Raw genomic sequence first — 12552 nt, 5'->3', positions numbered from 1 at the left:
TCCATCAGACATGGGAGATTTTGGATGATGATGCTGATGATGGATGATTGTTTGACGTCTTAGAAGGGCAAATATTACATACACATCAGGACGAAATCATGTTAGTGTGATATCAATTTGACCACTGCCTTGTACAAGACTGACACGCTAAGCCAGATTTTCAATGTGTGGGTTCAGAAGGACATGGTGCACAGGAAGACATGTTACCCTACTATGACACATTAGTGTCTGTTTGAATCGGTCGGGGTTCTATTTCCCGCACTCGAGGCAATCACGCTACTACGAAACAACCGAGGCGATATCGATTTTAGAAAAAAATTCTTACTCCTTACTGGTTGAAACGCATTTTGTTTTTAATTCACTCACCCGAATCCCGTCTCAAAGAAAAATATAGAATGCTAGAATAAAAAAAAAACACCGAAAGAGTATCAAATACACCTCAAGGTACGATGGATTTTATTTTTGACAATAACATGATATTCTTATTAATTACATGATATTCTTATTAAATGACGTTTAACCTCAGCCAGTTTGCGGTTGCCCCTCATCACCGTCATGTTTAATGTGGAAAAAAAATCTTCCACTGAACACTTTAAAAAGATATCATTCAAAGTAGGCATACTCTATATCTAGATCAAAAGTATCACTACTTGTACTTATTTTGTCAGCCAGTAATTTAAGATCGTCTCTGAGGGTTGTCAGTTTGGCTCCGTTGGATGTTTAAATACTCTCTACTGATTAAGGACGTTAAAGTTAAGTGATAAAAAGCTGTAATAATAACTTATTAGAGGGTAGGTAGGCGAAATAATGTATTGTTAAATAATTTTCTTACCTTAAAAACAAGACCTTGTTTTAGATCCGAATTTCAGTACAAACCGAAGTTCTGTTCCTTCAAAATAATCATAACTATATTTGTGTACACATATATCAGAATGAGTTGTTTGATACACAATTTTGTTATATTCGCTTAACCACGATGTTTGACATGTATATATAAATGGTCATCCCCGGACTTCTCCGTTTCGGCAGTAGAACCTGTTAGATGTATAAATACACAGCTACGTCCGGTCGGAACGAGAACGTTGAATCCGTTGCCTCGTGTAGGGATAGTCACACACTCTCGTTATGTGAAAGAAAAATAACTGCTTATATTTAAGTCTTGAATATTTTATGTTCTATTTGCGAAAAAAAGTAGACATTGCCTGAAATATGAAAGAAGAAATATGAAATTAAAAAAACACACAAGACTAACAAAGGATAGAGGTTCCTGACTTGGTACAGGCGCAAAAATGCGGCGGGGTTAATATATATATATAATTTCTACGATTTTTATTCTTAATTATGGAAAACAAAGGATATGGGGTATCCCAATCTAATTAAAATATAGAACTCGGATTTCGTTATACTCGTATGCAGTATAACGAAATCCGAGTTCTATATTTTAATTAGATTGTGGGGTATCCATCCATGACATAAAATCAGTACATGCACAGCAAAAAACACACACAAAAAGCAAAGGAGCAGCGCTTTTATTGTTGTCTTTCATCTCACAGTGAGGCCTTCAATAGTCAATTTTTCACTCCCCTGATTTACATATTTCCTTGCTATTTAGTAAGTGGTATAGTTGTAATCAGTTCCAACCTCTTTTCTGTCTAATCACAATCGTATGTAATGGTACATATGTGCTTTAGTATTAATATGGACTATTATAACTAATATATTTTACTTCCTCGATCGTGTTACACGCTAAAAACAAGTCATCAAGCTAATATGAACCAGTCCATGGACAAAGCAAAGGTACAAACACGAAAAATTTGCGAAATTCTAAAAAGTGTGCATAATTATTGCTAGCAGATTTGTGATCTATAAAAAAAAACGTTAATTTTCCTCATACGATTAAGCTGCAAGCTTATTCATTTTTCCATGTATAACTTAGTGTCTTAATTTGCCACTTTCAACGCATAAATCACTGCAATTTAATAGGGGCAACGGCTCGAATACCGTCCAAGGACGGTTGATTTATATAATATTAAATAACTTAACTTAACTTAAGTTATGTTTCAATTTCAAAAACACAAGATGACATCATCATTTTTGCATTGTTACGGGTACAAAATGATTTCTACACTTTCCTAAGTACAAAAATTCATATATTTCTACGTCTAAACACTTTTCCGTTATTTAACTGACAAATTCGGGACAGAATTTACTATTTTATGAATGTTTACATTAATACCATTTTTTAAGGATACAATCGGTTTTCAAAAATAGTTTAACAAACTTTAACAACGTGTCCTGTAAAGTTTATCAAAAACACGTTTTATACCCTTTCGCACGGAGTGGCTCATACATTAGAGTATAATATTTTGTTTGAAATAATATAAAAAAAAAAATTTATTTGAATTATGATAAATTAAATAAAGGAATAGAAAGACAGAAAATAAATTAATCAATAAAAGAAGAAAAAAGAAAGAAAATAAGTGAATTATTGAAAAGAAAGAAAGAACATTAATTCTTGAATAAAAAAGAAAGAATGCAAATCATTCAATTTAATAAAAAAAAAGATAGAAAGAAAGTAAATCAATTAATAAAAAGAAAGAAAGAAAATGAAAAAAATGAATTATCAGGATTTGTTCTCGGGTAGAACTGCCAGAATCAGTTCTCGGGTAGAACTGTCATGATCAGTTATAGTGTCGAACTGTCCAAAACTGTCCTAGGGTAGAACTGCCAGAATCACTTCTAGGATTGAACTGTCAGGGTCAGTTATAGTGTCGGAACTATCCAAAACTGTCCTAAGGTAGAACTGCCAGAATCAGTTCTGTGATAGAACTGTGAGAATCAGTTTTAGTATTGAACTGTCAGGATCAGTTATAGTGTCGAACTGTCCAAAACTGTCCTAGGGTAGAACTGCCTGAATCATTTTTATGGTAGAACTGTCAGATTCACTTCTATGGTAGAACTGTCCAAAACTGTCCTAGGGTAGAACTGCCAGAATCAGTTATAGTTTCGAACTGTCAAACCTGTCCTAAGGTAGAACTGCCGGAATCATTTTATGGTAGAACTGTCAGATTCACTTCTATGGTAGAACTGTCAAAAACTGTCCTAGGGTAGAACCGCCAGAATTAGTTCTAGGGTTAAACTGTCAGGATCAGTTATAGTGTCGAACTGACCAAAACTGTCCTAAAACTGTCCTAGGGTAGAACTGCCAGAATCAGTTCTGTGATAGAACTGTCAGAATCACTTCTAGGGTAGAACTGTCAGAATCACTTCTAAGGTAGAACTGTCAGAATCACTTCTAGGGTAGAAATGTCAGAATATAGTTTAGGGCAGATTTTAAGAGTTGTTAGAACTGATCCGACCTCGCGACAATTTTTTAAAAACTTTACAACGGATTGTTTTTCGATATAATATTGCGATGTGATGATAGGATTATAATTGTTACGATGTAAAATAAATTTTCAAAAGACATAAACGGTATTAGCAGCTGGCGCCTTTGAAAATTCTGAACTGACAAAAACTAATGTAATTTTCCTCGAGATGGAAGTATCTTAATCTTGATGGAATTATTTGACCAACCCATTAAATATTTGCTATGAGGCAATGTTCTTATCAATTTGAATTGCACTATAAGGAAATTTAGTAAATGTCGGAAATCACCATCAAATTTTATCGCAATAACATGTTCATGTAATTTTTCATCAACGAAACCATCTATACATTGAAAAGGATATCATTAAACAACTATAGAACATATGTCTATCTGGCGATATAAAATATCAGTATATGTCAAGTTCTATCAAACAATTGATTCTCAAATGTATACAGGTTTCTACTTAAATGTGTTTATTTTTAAACACTTAACTGTGGATCTGTCAGAAATAATATCCTCTTGTTCGTTCTAATATAGTGCTAAAAGCTATCTCTGTTTACACTGGCGGAAGTTCAAGTATATAAAACTTCAAATAAACACAATGATTTTATAAATAATAGAAATGCTAGATCTGCCAGTAAAACGCTTAACTTTTGTTTGTGAAATAATTGCCATCAAAACATAAAAGCCCTGTTAATTGGTCTCACACAGATAAATATAGAATAATGGCATTTTTGTTTTTGATACTGACTTAATCAGCAAGAATATCAAGCGAGCCCGCTAGGGCGAGCTGATATTCGAGCTGATGAAGTCAATATCAAAAATTATGTTTTTTGGTTGAGAATATGAAGTAAATTAAATAGTTAGTAAAACTACTTTTATGGATACAAAATTTTGGGATAGTTGTTCGGTTGTATGAATGAAGTCGCGTGCATTTCATTGATAAATTGACGCGGATGGACTTGATCTCGTGAAGTTCCTGCGCTGGTACATGCCGTCATTGCCTTATATTTTTGAGTATCAAGTCTTGTCCTTGAGCACGTGACGTTCCTGCGCTGATACATGACGTCATTGCCTAATATATTCGAGTATCAAGTCTTGTCCATGATCTTAAAAATATTAGGCAGTAAGATCAAAGGGAAAATATACAAAATAGCCGATAAAGGTCTTTCCATAAACCATATTATATTGTAGCTAAAGGTTTAAAGTTTAGAGCTACAATTATATACGATCTAGAGTTGAAGATTTTTAATGTAGCCCTAAAACATTGTAGATGTCAATTAATGTCTTCAGCTTTAAATGTCAAAACATCGCTTCACACAAAAAAAAGTGTAGCGCAGGATGTTAGGCGATGTAATGTCTAATGCAGATATCAAGTATACCTCTAGACTACATGTTTAGCGCTTGATAACCATCTATAGTCAAAATTCTTGTAAGTTCGTATGTCTATGGTCAACGGAGAATATTTGACGAGATAACTTGTTCCAAGTGTTGTATTATAATGGTAAAAAAAATCAAAACTAAAATGGCTTGTATACTAACTACATGAATATTGTTTGTCGAGGACCAACATTGTTCACTTCTGTTTTGTCTTGTTTGTTGTGTAAATAACACTTTAATTTGCTATTTTCATAGTAATTCACATTCATTTTATTCTAGAAAACATCGCTATTCAAGCAGTGTTTTCTCACGATGTCTCGTTTTTCGGAATGATTGAACTTCAGCCATGTTCGATATTTTAGTTATTCTTATACTATAAAGTATTGAAATATGAAAATGTCCAGAATACGGGTATTGAATTAGGTACATATCTTTAAGCTATTATATTCGGAACCACCTTCCAATAATATTGCTTTCTTTGAAAGAAACTTCTTTTCTTATTCATATATATAATGTTTTCTGTCTTGTCCAGATCACTAATCTCCCTATGGATTTGTAATCTGAATTTGATATTTGTTAGGTCTTCTGGCGTGTATCTGAATTAAATTACCAAATTATTCTGGAACTGATGGTTCGATAAATGAAAGTTGGCATTGCCTTTTAATAACAGGAAAAAAGAAGAATGGGGAAACGTGACATAGCAGTGCGTATTATTATTCATTTTAACTCGTTTTCCAGAAACACGCGTGCAAAGCTATATATCATTTATTTGTAATTCGTCATTGTATTCCCGAATTCGATTATTAACATTGTTTGATCTATCTGAAGTTAGAAGTGTAATAAGTAAACAAATGTATTACGTAGAAACTAAAAATCAACAAGCAATGCATTATCATAAAAAAAAATTATAAAATAAAATAGAAGATTACAGACTCCTGGTTTTGGATGGCCACATGAATAATGTGTTGTTGTTATTATGTTTGTGAAGCTTTTGAAACCTTTTTCAAAGGTACATTCCAGTTATGGCAATATCAATACATTTATCACACACGTTATATAGTGTTTCTAAAGCACAAACATAAAGGTAAACGGAAGCACAGTAACTAGCATGAGGATGCACCCATTAAAAGAACACCTGTTTAAAAAGTCGTCTTTATTAATATCAGAATGAACAATTTGTTTCGTTATAAAACTTATATATCGTGTTAGTGTTTCTGACACAGGGCGTTCGCAGAAAATGCCACATTTTGATTAAAACATTTTTCTGCTATCTTTTGATGACTTAATAGACTTCTTAGACATAGACAAGTTTGTTTTAATTCTAGTCATAAATCATCTGTCTTTTACAGGCATATTGAGGAAATTAATCTGATTTAAATTCAAATGATTAAACCAAGACTTTTCTTAAATTATCCTTTGAAGATTCCATTTCATCAATTTACGTTTAAATTGGCTCATAACAATTCCGGAATGGAGGATATTATTTTTTTTTTTGTATATGTGAGTCGCATGTATCTAACTTGATGCAGGTATCTAAATGGGAGATCTTATACACAAGGCATTAAATATAAACCAGGAAAACGTGATTCAATTGAGTCAAAATCTTAACACAATATTTCTCGACTTTACTTTGATATTCAGTTTCTTAATCGATTTTGGTCTTCTGATGATCAATTTGAAATTGTTTAATCTCAGATTTTTTTTATATTTTTCATTTGTTGGGGTGAAATCAAGTGTTCCAATTGAAACGAAAATTTCTCTGTAAACCGTGAATTATAATTTAAATGCTAAGTATGCTTAAATGCACTGGGAAACATGATTTATTTATTATAGTCGTAATTGGCTTTGAACTAGCTTTCAGTACTGCGAGTAATCTAAGATCGGTGCTTTGTGACTTTACTAATTTTCTTTTCTATAGTGTTTTGTGCTTTGTGTCGATCTGATGAGTCAAGCTTTTTTCAACTTATTTCTAATGTTTGTTCTTATGTTGTGCTGTTGCACCACTCTTCCATGTTAGGGGATGATTGAGCGCAACATACTGTATGTGCCTCTCTAAAGTTAGGATGCTGTTATTAAGTGGCTGTTGTTGGTAATTCTTTATCATATTTGTTTTTCGTTTATTGTTTTGTACATAAATCAGGCCGTTTGTTTTTTCTCGTTTAACATTTTGTCATGGCGGGGCCTTTTGATTATAGCTAACTATATGGTATGGGATTTTCGCATTGTTGGAAGCCGTACGGTGGCTATTGTTACTAACATCTACGTCATTTGGTCTCTGGTGGATAGTTGTCTCGTTGGCAATCATAGATCACATCTTCTTTTTGATATAGAGATTGGCAAATATCAAGCAAAAACGAAAAATTGTGAAACTACTATATATGGGTGCTTTACTTGTGTTGCTGAGTATATTGTCATGTTTAGTTCCAAAATTCACATTGCCAGCTAATTAAGAATATGTAGAAATTACTGATGTTAAAAGAAGTAAGAAGAAAAATAATTTCTTTAATCTGTTTGTTATAACCTCAATTTTATTTCATTTCCTTTCCAGAACGTAAAGTTTTTGGTTGTTTTTCCCACTCTAGTTTTGTTTCGGTCCGTTGTGGTGCTTGATTGTTTGGAAATGTCGTTGTGTTTAGTGATATTATTCATTCAGTGACCATGTGCTTACATGAGAAACTGAAGTAGCAAAATATATTGACAAAGTCCTAATCTGATCTCACAAAGGACATTCCATTTTCTTTTCCAAAATGTTTCCTACATAAATTAAGTGCAGACTAAATCCTAGAAAAAGCGAGCAATTGTGGCAACAGGCCACAGGGTCCTACTGATTAATCTAGTTGTTGGAGAATCAAATAACAAACAAGTTTATTTATTATGATGTATAAATTCCATAAGCAGCGTTAATTAAGCTAATACAAATGTATCATTCCAAATTTTACAATAAACAAACGGTTTACATTAAGTCAAATCAGAAAAATACTTCATACAGAATCTTGATAATGAAATCCCAGTTTGACGCTAGAAAAAATTGCCACAATGAAATTAAAAAAAAAACAATTCAAGTGCAGGTTGGGAGTTGTACCTATTTACGCTAATATGTTATCAAATTCATCGTAATATTCAATTCATTTATTCATTTGAATAAAAGAGAATAAATAAACGATGCTATATTTTTAGAGTTATAGTTTGAAATTAATGTTGAAAGTTATCGACAAGCATAGCTGAAGACGTCACAATACGAAGATTTGCCTAACATGACTTTATTGTATGGGTTAAAATATTAGCTTATCTCTCAAAACATTTGCAAAAGCAATATTCAGATATAATAATAAATACTTTATTCGAAAGCAATACAGATTATAGCATTTACATTATAACATATATTTCATGCATCAGTCTCGGGGTGGTCACGTACTATGTAAAGAGTGGTAGGCCGGATGAGCCGTTGGAATATGTCACTATTTCAATTTAATAATATCAGAAGTCCATTACTAGGGCCTAGTAATAAGGGAGGCGGGGGAATTAAGATTAAATATATGATAAGGTTGCTGATTATATCATGATTATCTTAATATACTCTAGCTTATACTACTGACTCAGATGATAGTATTTATGAACCAGTCGTAAAATACATATGCTATTTGTCAAATTTAACTCCATGAAATAGCGTAATATCACTATCGGCCTATTCTTTGCTAAAAAATATATCATAGCTTAGGATATGTATTTTTTTCACTATTCAAAATATTTGAAAAGAGTAGGGTACCTTGTGTCTCAGCTGCTCACCCCTCATGACCACAAAAGGATTGAAGTACCCCGACCGAGGCACCAGTAATATAACTAAGGCAACCCAAGGACGATGTGTAGAGAAAGGAAAATGACATTGACCTTTTAACTTAAGGTCATATGATTGACCATTTTTATGTCAACCTCAAAACCATGTTTTTCCTTGTTTGCCATGCCAAGACCTTTTCAGTGTACATAATGGTTTGGTCTTTCAGTAAGGATGATTGTTACTACAGCAGGAGACATAGAGAAGGTACTATATTTGTCTCTGTTACAGCTTTTTATTCTGATTGACCAAGTAGTTTCAGAGGAAAAGATATTTGTAAATATTGTTTTGACAACAATGGAATGATGCAGAACTCTAAATGACGATTATAGCCAATCTGGTCCAATGGGCTAAGTCAGCTAAAAATGACATACTTTTTGTTTATTCCCAAAGTCTAAGTTTCCAAATTTAAGGGTCAAGCTTATCTGATGAAATTGACATGTAGCTTCAAGATATCTTCCTCTGTAGGGAGAATATTAAGTACTGTAACTTATAAATTATATCCACTGACACAGATCTAAATAAAGAAATGAGTAATGACATAGACAAAGAACAAAAATATATTTGAGCATTTATTTAAATAATTATGCATGAGTATATTAAAATAACCAGTCTTGAGTATTTATTTATATAATCAGTCTTACAAGAATACATAACATGAATGTTAATATTATTAAAATTTCAAAAACATTAAAATATTTGGAAGACTTCTGTGTGATTTATTTATAATTTCTGTTAATATAAGTGTATTTGTTGAGTGACATGGACAGACAAGGGTAAATGACCCATGGTGGTAATAAAATATGATAGCACAATTATCTAAATTAAAAAAAAAACTTCTTGCATTTGAAATATTGTTGACTGACCATGTGAAGTTAAGAAAGAGGAATGGACAACCCTGAATACCTAACATGACCAATGAAGTATAAAGTTTAGGTGAATTTCCCACTTTAATAAAAATCACTATTTTTTTTCATTAACATACAGGAACAAGGAATTGTTTTTGATACTCAAGTGTTGTATTTACTTTCTCCCTTCATTTTTAATGAATACTTTATTAAATCTCATCAAAGGGCTCATTTCTGAGCATATATATATACATGTATAGTACAAATCATACAGTAATTTTAAGATATATTATATAGAAAATAAATGAAATAATAACTATCCTCTATACAAAAAGGGGTATAAAATATAAAACAGATATTAACCCTTTTCAATACCTAGTTAATACACTACATGTATCTCTAGTCACAGGCAGGTCTGAATTTGTTCCCATCATGTATACCTTAATATAACACATTATATCAAAATATATATATATAATTCTTTTTCTGGGGACAAGTGCCTGTGTCTCTAGTCTCTGTAATGGCAATTTCTTCTATACTGAAATTTCTTAACTTGATATAAATATGATTTTATGGATCGCCTTGGTGGCAAGTTGCTTCCTTGGAGCCCGACTAAAGAAGAATGGTCAGTGCCAAAAAATCAAATTTAATAGACCTGTTCCAAGAAACAAATAAAAATTGAAAACTAAAGATTAGTATTTTGAAATACAACATTAAAAAGTTTACTAGATTGATCTCATTGTTTGCTCTTTTATGTTCCTTTTGTTATTCTAATTATTGAAATTGAAAAGTGGTGTGGATGAGTATACAAAAACTGTTGACACAGAGATATGTCTTGCCTGTATGAAATGTAAATAAGGTAAAATATTCAAAGTCAATGAACCATACAGGGCCAAATGTCCATGGAAATAAGAAATGTCAATGCTAATACCAATATCATTGACTTATCATAAGTGGTTCCCCTTAAACTGACCTAATCACAAACTTCATCATATAAACTATGCAAAAGTTTCAAAGTCAATAGACCATGCTTATACTATTTTACACCGAATATCTTTGACTTATCATATGGTGTTCCCTTTAAACTGACATAATCACAAACTTTAACAAATTGTTGAAGCCACCACCACTGGCAACAGCATACCTAAGTCTTGCTTTTTGACTCCTTCAAGGCAAGACCAAAAAAAGTTGAACCCATGCAAGTTAACATGTCATGATGTGTCTGTTCTAAATTTGAAACTTCAAGTTATTATTATACTTCACAGTAAAATGCCAGATTTTGATTGGTTAATACCAGGTAGACAATTTACTCTATCCCATGGCTTATCGGGAGACAATTTTTTGAAAGTCACCCTCTCGTGCAGACCAATCAAAAATTGAAAACTAAATGATTACATCAATAATTTTAAAAACTATGCTCAAGTTCTATGTTTCAGCCTTAGACCTTTTTTTAAAAACTGTCAACATGAAAAAAATACATCTTGCTTCACTTTTGTTGTTTTCCTAATAGCTGAAGTACATGACATCATAGTTAATTACTTTTTAATTTACTATTTAAAAGACAATAATGACAGAATATTTAGTATAATAAATTAAATGACACATAGCTGAGAGGGTGATAGAGCAGACTGGTACCCTTGAAAAACCATTGTCATCCTTGGCTTTGCCTCGGTTGACAATGTTTTCTCGAGGTAACAATCTGCTCTATCACCCTCTCAGCTGTGTGTTATCTATATATTGATTTTTTTTAGTTGTATCTAAGTATTTTTTACATTTTAATAATTTGTTACTGGTCACAGATCTTTAAAATTGAATGACAACTTGACAAATTGAACTTGTCTAGATTTTGGACAATATAGAGCTTCACATATGGTATAAACAAGGAACATTTTTGTAAAATCCTTTCTGACCTTGTTCGATTGTTGTTTTTTTTTTAAAGCACCAGGCACCATTCATATATCTAATAGAATATGCTGGTTGGCAACTACATCAAAATAACACTACTTGATCAAGAATATGTCTTAAAGATTTTTTAAAGAATTTTACCATATGCTGAGCGTGACAATAGGGCTAAAGTGTTCAGAATATGATATTTAGCATTTATACTAGATGTGTTAATTACAGTCAGCTAATACCATTTTTCTAAAATACATCAGAAAATAAGATAAACAAATATTAGATATATAATCTGTTCTCTACAAAAAGGTAGGACTGTACTTAAAAAAAATTACCACTTATATATTAATACATAATAATAATAGAATACAAAACAAAACAATATTATGGTTCTCTCCTGGCATTCCGGCTTCCTCCACCAATAAAAGCTGACCGCCACGAAATAAAATAGCACAATAGTGTTAGAAGTGGTGTTAAACACCAATCAATCAAAATAATATTATAGAATATAAAACCATGTTTCCCATATTACAGAATACAAAACAATAATATAGAATACAAAACAATATTATAGAATACAAAACAACATTCCTGAATACAAAACAATAATATAGAATACAAAACAATATTATAGAATACAAAACAACATTCCTGAATACAAAACAATACTATAGAATACAAAACAACATTCCTGAATACAAAGCAATACTATAGAATACAAAACAATACTATAGAATACAAAACAACATTCCTGAATACAAAACAATATTATAGAATACAAAACAATACTATAGAATACAAAACAACATTCCTAAATACAAAACAATATTATAGAATACAAAACAATACTATAGAATACAAAACAACATTCCTGAATACAAAACAATATTATAGAATACAAAACAATACTATAGAATACAAAACAACATTCCTGAATACAAAACAATATTATAGAATACAAAACAATACTATAGAATACAAAACAACATTCCTGAATACAAAACAATATTATAGAATACAAAACAATACTATAGAATACAAAACAATATTCCTGAATTCAAGCCCATATTACACAGTATACAAAACAATATTCCTGAATACAAAACAATATTCCTGAATACAAATCAATATTCCTGAATACAAATCAATATTCCTGAATACAAACCAATATTACAGAATACAAAAATTTCAATCACTCCCACAAATAAATGTAGGTCAATATGGCA

The sequence above is a fragment of the Mytilus californianus genome, unplaced genomic scaffold (genome assembly GCF_021869535.1).
Source record: "Mytilus californianus isolate M0D057914Y unplaced genomic scaffold, xbMytCali1.0.p SCAF_1, whole genome shotgun sequence".
In the NCBI taxonomy this organism is placed as follows: domain Eukaryota; kingdom Metazoa; phylum Mollusca; class Bivalvia; order Mytilida; family Mytilidae; genus Mytilus; species Mytilus californianus.
Note: the sequence above shows the minus strand (reverse complement) of the source record.